Raw genomic sequence first — 6006 nt, 5'->3', positions numbered from 1 at the left:
GGAAAAAAGGAAGGAAAGAAGGAAGGAAGGAAGGAAGGAAGGAAGGAAGGAAGGAAGGAAGGAAAGAAGGGAGGGATTAGGAAGGGGAAGGATGGGAGGAAGGAGGGATTAGGAAGGGGAAGGAAGGGAGGAAGGAAGGGAGGGAGGAAAGGAGGAACATGTAGTTATAATCTTTAATCAAAAAGATCTCATACTCAGAGTTCACAAGGAGATATTATGAGTAAATCTTCCTGATATGGGCTAATTCGTATGCCCCCAGAAGATATTGGAGATCTATCCCCAGTACCTGTGACTGTGAAATAGGGAAATTTGGGTCTTTGTTGATAATTAAGTTAAGATGAGGTCATTGGCATGGGCCCCAGTATCCTTATAAAAGGGGGCCAAGTGAACACAGAGAAGACATGAAGAGAGCACCATGTGAAGATGAGGGCAGAGAGGATGATGCGTCCACAAGCCAGGGATGTGAAAGATTTCCAGCAAACCACCAGGAACTAGGAGAGAGGCACTCTCAGACTTCTCGCCTCCAGAACCATGAGAGATTGCATGGCTGTTTAAGCCACCCAGCCTGTGATCTTCTGCAGCCCTAGGAGACTAATCACCCCCCTACTGCAAGGCCTGGCACTAAGACATCGTGTGACAAGCACAGACCCCCTCCTCCTTCCCTCTTCAGGCAAAGCTGGCAATAGAGAATCTGATGGGGGTGATCGTTGGAAATCTACAATGGCAGGTGGCATCACGGAGGTTGTGATCAGATGCCAAGACCTCATGTCGGTTCAGGGATGTGGGTTTAAGGATGAGACGCAGGCTGATATTCAACCAATACGCACCTGTAAAGGTGTTAAAATAATGACATACTCTCATACCTAAGTGGCTAGTTGCCACTGTCCCAAGCCTGGCAAAGGCGACGTCCATCCCAGCCACTCTGCCCCCTCCCCAGCACCCCCAGACCACCCACCTTTAGCACTCAAAGGCCAGTGCGTACCCCAGCAGGGGAACTCCAGAATCTGGCCAGTGTTCATTCTAATTGGTCACTACCTGTGCCAAATGGCTTGTTTGATATTTGAATAGGACTCTGGCCCCAAATGGAAGTGGAAGAACAAGGCAAGACCGAGGTGTTCAGAGGAGCGCAGAACAACAGGATCCCAGTGCCAGAGCTCAGGATAGCCAGGGCCAGACTAGCAGCAAGGATGACAGGGCCAAGTCCCCGAAGACAGCCCTGAGGGCTTCAATCCCCAGGATGCGGCCCAGCTCAGCCTGCAGATTTGGGGAGAAGGGAGATGAAGGCCACATGCCAGGCTGGGGTTGTCCAGGAAAGTCCTTCCCCTCTCTGGGCCTCAGTTACCCCAACTATAAAAACAGCAGACTCTTGACTGCTCTGCGGCCCTCAACTTGAAAATGCAGAGAAAGAGCAAAAGCACCATCTCTTCTCCCCTCCTCTCCTCTCCCCTTCCCTCCCCTCCCTCCCTCCCTCCATCTCTTCTCCCCTCCTCTCCTCTCCCCTTCCCTCCCCTCCCTCCCTCCATCTCTTCTCCCCTCCTCTCCTCTCCCCTTCCCTCCCCTCCCTCCCTCCATCTCTTCTCCCCTCCTCTCCTCTCCCCTTCCCTCCCCTCCCTCCCTCCATCTCTTCTCCTCTCCTCTCCCCCTTCCTCCTGTGGCTCCTGTTACAAGCACCTGCCCTGCAGTTGAAGAAACACATCAATGTGTTTGTACTTCAAGAATAGGTATATATAGGCTAGGCACGGTGGCTCACCCTGTAATCCCAGCACTTTGGGAGGCTGAGGCCGGCATATCACCTGAGGTCAGGAGTTCGAGACCAGCCTGACCAACATGGAGAAACCCCATCTCTACTAAAAATACAAAAATTAGCTGGGCATGGTGGTGCATGCCTGTAGTCCCAGCTACTCCAGGAGGCGGAGGTTGTGGTGAGCCGAGATCATGCCACTGCACTCCAGCCTGGGCGACAAGAGTGAAACTCCGTCTCAAAAAAAAAAAAAAAAAGAATAGATATACATGAATAAAGACATCCTAAAACAATGAGAGTCACTGCTGCCTGGCAGCTTGGGTAAACTCCCACCTGGGGCAGGTGTGGGGATGCTGGCCCAGAATTCCCAGGGGCCTGACAAGGTGTCCCCATCATACCTCATCCTACCACACTGCTCAGTGAGGGCTGTCCAGACAGGACATTCTGGGGAAAGCACTGCAAATCCAGCCCACTGGTTTCTACTGCAGCCTCCCTGGGAGGCAGATGAGGCAGCTAGGGAGTGGGAATGGAGTGTAGCCAGGAAAGGTGAGGGCATGGCCATTTGTCAAAGTGACTTTGCTTCCACAGAAGAAACTATTCTGTTTCAAGAGGATTCCCAGCCCATCCCAGGCACTTAATAAAATGTTATTTATTGTTGGTGAGTTTGGAGCAGTACAGCCTAGAAGAGTGGTTTTCCAACCACTTTTGGCCATGAAATGTATTTTACATTGTGACACAGAACACACTTTATATATGTGCATGTATATATGCATGTGTGTGCAAATATATGAATCCAGGGTGTGTGTATGTGTGTACGTATGTGTGTGTGTGTGCAAATATATGAATCCAGGATGTGTGTGTGTGTGTGTGTGTGTGTGTGTATACATGAACCAAATTTTTCAGAAACCAATCTTTAGGGTTTGCCACAAGTAATGCATTGTTAGTTTTCTAGTCTACTCTTTTTTTTTTGAGACGGAGTCTCACTCTGCTGGCCAGGCTGGAGGGCAACGACACAATCTCAGCTCACTGCAACCTCCCGGGTTAAAGCAATTCTCCTGCCTCAGTCTCCTGAGTAGCTGGGATTACAAACATGCACCACCAAGCCCAGCTAATTTTTGTATTTTTAGTGGAGACAAAGTTTTGCCATGTTGGTCAGGCTGGTCTTAAACTCCTGACCTCAGGTGATCCACCCACCTCGGCCTCACAATATTCTATTTTCTCTCTTTTTTTTTTTTTTTTTTTTTTTGAGATGAAGTCCCGCTCTGTCACCCACGCTGGAGTGCAGTGGCACAATCTCAGCTCACTGCAACCTTCACCTCCCAGGTTCAAACAATTCTTGTGCCTCAGCCTTCCCAGTAGCTGGGATTACAGGTTCATGCCACCAAGCCTGGCTAATTTTTGTATTTTTAGTAGAAATGGGGTTTCAACATGTTGGCCAGGCTGGTCTCAAACTCCTGACCTCAAGCTATCCACCCGCCTCGGCCTCTCAGAGTGCTGGGATTATAGGCATAAGCCACTGCACCCAGCCTCTATTCACTTTAAAATGATGATCGTGATCTACTAATTGCTTTCATAACCCAATAGTTAACAATCTCCAGTTTGAAAAATAGGGGCATAGAAATCCACTTGGGTTTGAATTCAGATTCTGCTGCTTCCAAGCTGAGTGCCTTTAAGCAGGGCCCTCAGCCTCTGATTCTCAGTCTGTAACCTAGAGGTTTTAATCCCACCTGCTGGAGAAGGTGGATGTGAGGATTAAACATATATAAAGCCCAAAGCAACACAGCTGGGCATAGCGAGCATTCAGTAAAAGGCAGAGGTTGATATGATGTCACATGAGGAACTGAGACTCTCAGCAGAAGGAATGAGGATCCCTTGTCTAAGCCTCTAATACCCTCATCTTCTCCACCCCTAACCCATCACACATGTATCCTTCCCTGCCAATGGCTGACAGCAACACGGAGCTCACTACCTTACAAAGCAGCCAGGGCAGCTGGGTCATGTGCTGAGCCACACGCTTTAGAAGAGACATCCATGAATTGGGCACTAATCCCGCCCTGGAGGAGCTTAGATTCTAGAAATGAGTCATAAATCCAATTAGTATATAAATGGGTGGTGTCCTACACAGACCAAAGGCAACAGAACTAGAGTCCAAAGATGAAAGCTGTTCCTTCTAACTGTGGAGATCAAGGTAGTGCCCGAGGGCAGGATGCAAGTCTACCTTGCTCAGCAAAGGAGCCCCAGGGCTCACTACAGCCCTGGGCGTGTAAGAAGTGCCTTATAAATACATATGGATTAAATCATTCAATACATCAAAAAGAAGATGGCCTGGGGAGAATCTAGACATGCAGGAAGGGACAGAGGGAGGACATTCTAGGCAAGGAATTCCATAAAGAGTCATTTCCAGGGAGATCTGGAATGACATTTAACTTTATGAATCCAAACCCATCCCAGGGAAATCCGAATTAATTGCCCTACCACCCCCTTATCCCCATAGTCTTGTATTGGCCAAGAAAAACTGAAGATGGAAAATAGGAGTCCAGATGTTGGAACTTGGATCCCAGTCCTGAGTCTTTCTCAAACAATCCCAGTGACCTTGGGCAGCTTATTCCCCTTGGCCCTCAAAAGAAGGATTTGGACAAGATAATCTCTAAAATCATTTTCAAGTCTATAGGCCTTTTTTTCCATGAGATCCTTTTTCTTGCCCTCTCTCTCTTCCAGCTATCCAGGGACAGCCCATTCTGAATTGCTATAATCATTTGTTTGGCCCATAAATATAAGCTACCAAGAGCTGGCTGGATCCAAGGTATTCTGGTTACTATTGATATGAAATAAATTATTCCAACATTTAATGATGTAAAACAACCAACTACCATTCTATTTCGCTCATGAATTTACGGGTCAATAATTCAGAAAGGGCATGATGGGCAGCCCTTGCTTGGGAGCCTCTCACGAAGTTGGATGAATGCCAGTCAGAGCTGGTACGCTTATCTGAAGCCTCAGTTGGGCTGGACATCTCGATTTGCTCAGTCACATGAAATCTCAGTCCAAGATGGCTGGCAGCTGAGGCTGGCTCTTGGGTAGGTACTCAGATGTGCCTCTTCAGCATGGTAGTCTTGGGGTTACTGAACTCCAAGCAAGCTGGCTGGCTTCCTCCGGAGTGAGTGACCCAAGAGAATCAAGCAGAAGCTCCATGGGCTTTTATGACCCAGACTAGGGATCATGGAGCAAAACCTCTGCTGATTCTATTGCTCCTGAGTCACTAAGGCCAGCTTAGATTCAAGGGGAGGAGACATAGATCTCTCCTGTTAATGGGAGAAGTGTCAATGAATTTGCAGACTTGTCTGAAGACTGCCACACCAGGCCTCAGTAGAATATGACAGAGCCACCTGTGGCCTTGGCCTTCCCTGCCAGCCCCATCTCCACGACCTCAGTGCCCTCGTGCCATCCTGAGACACAATGGTCCCAGATCTCATCCTATTAGTTCCCTCTTCTCTCCAATCAAACTTTGCCTGCCCCATGTCCTATTCAAGATCTCAGTCTGTGCAAGATCCTCAGGGATCCTAATGGATAACAGAACACCTGAACCTTGTTTAATAGGTTCATCTCTGGAAGACCTCTCACTGAGCGATCCAAATAAGGCAATTACAGACACTGTGGCGGGTAAGGAGACGCGACACATATTTTGAATTCTGCTGGGTTTCTGATGTCCACTGACCTTGAATTTGGAGTATATAATGAAACAAAAGATCCATGAGATCAATAGAGCTACACACGGGGAAATATATCTGAGACAACTAGCTCCTAATTTCTCTCTAAACCTGCACATGGTTTTAACACATGGTTGTCAGGCAGAACGCCCATCCAGATTTGAGCTGAGCCAAACTGAGACAGCACTATTTCCATCAGCAATACTCTGAATTAGCATTTATTGTATCTCCACCTCTTACCCAATATTAGGTCAGTAACGCAGTTGGCTAAGCCAAGTCCAAAGAAACTAGTTAGGACTGGAATTGGGTGGATGATATTTATAGGATACACTGTAATGGGTAACATGGAGTAGAATGGCGTGCACTGGAAGGGAATGTGCTCTGCATTCACTCCTCAGGGTCCTGATAATTGCTTCCCTTTCTGGAATGTTCTACCTCACATATCTATATGGTAGGTCTTTCACTTCATTCAATTCTCTGGTCAAATATCACCAATCCTGATGACCCATCACTCTCACATCCCCTTCCCTGATTTATTTTTCTGATCTCTACCATGAA

This window comes from Symphalangus syndactylus, chromosome 7 (genome assembly GCF_028878055.3).
Source record: "Symphalangus syndactylus isolate Jambi chromosome 7, NHGRI_mSymSyn1-v2.1_pri, whole genome shotgun sequence".
Taxonomy (NCBI): Eukaryota; Metazoa; Chordata; class Mammalia; order Primates; family Hylobatidae; genus Symphalangus; species Symphalangus syndactylus.
Note: the sequence above shows the minus strand (reverse complement) of the source record.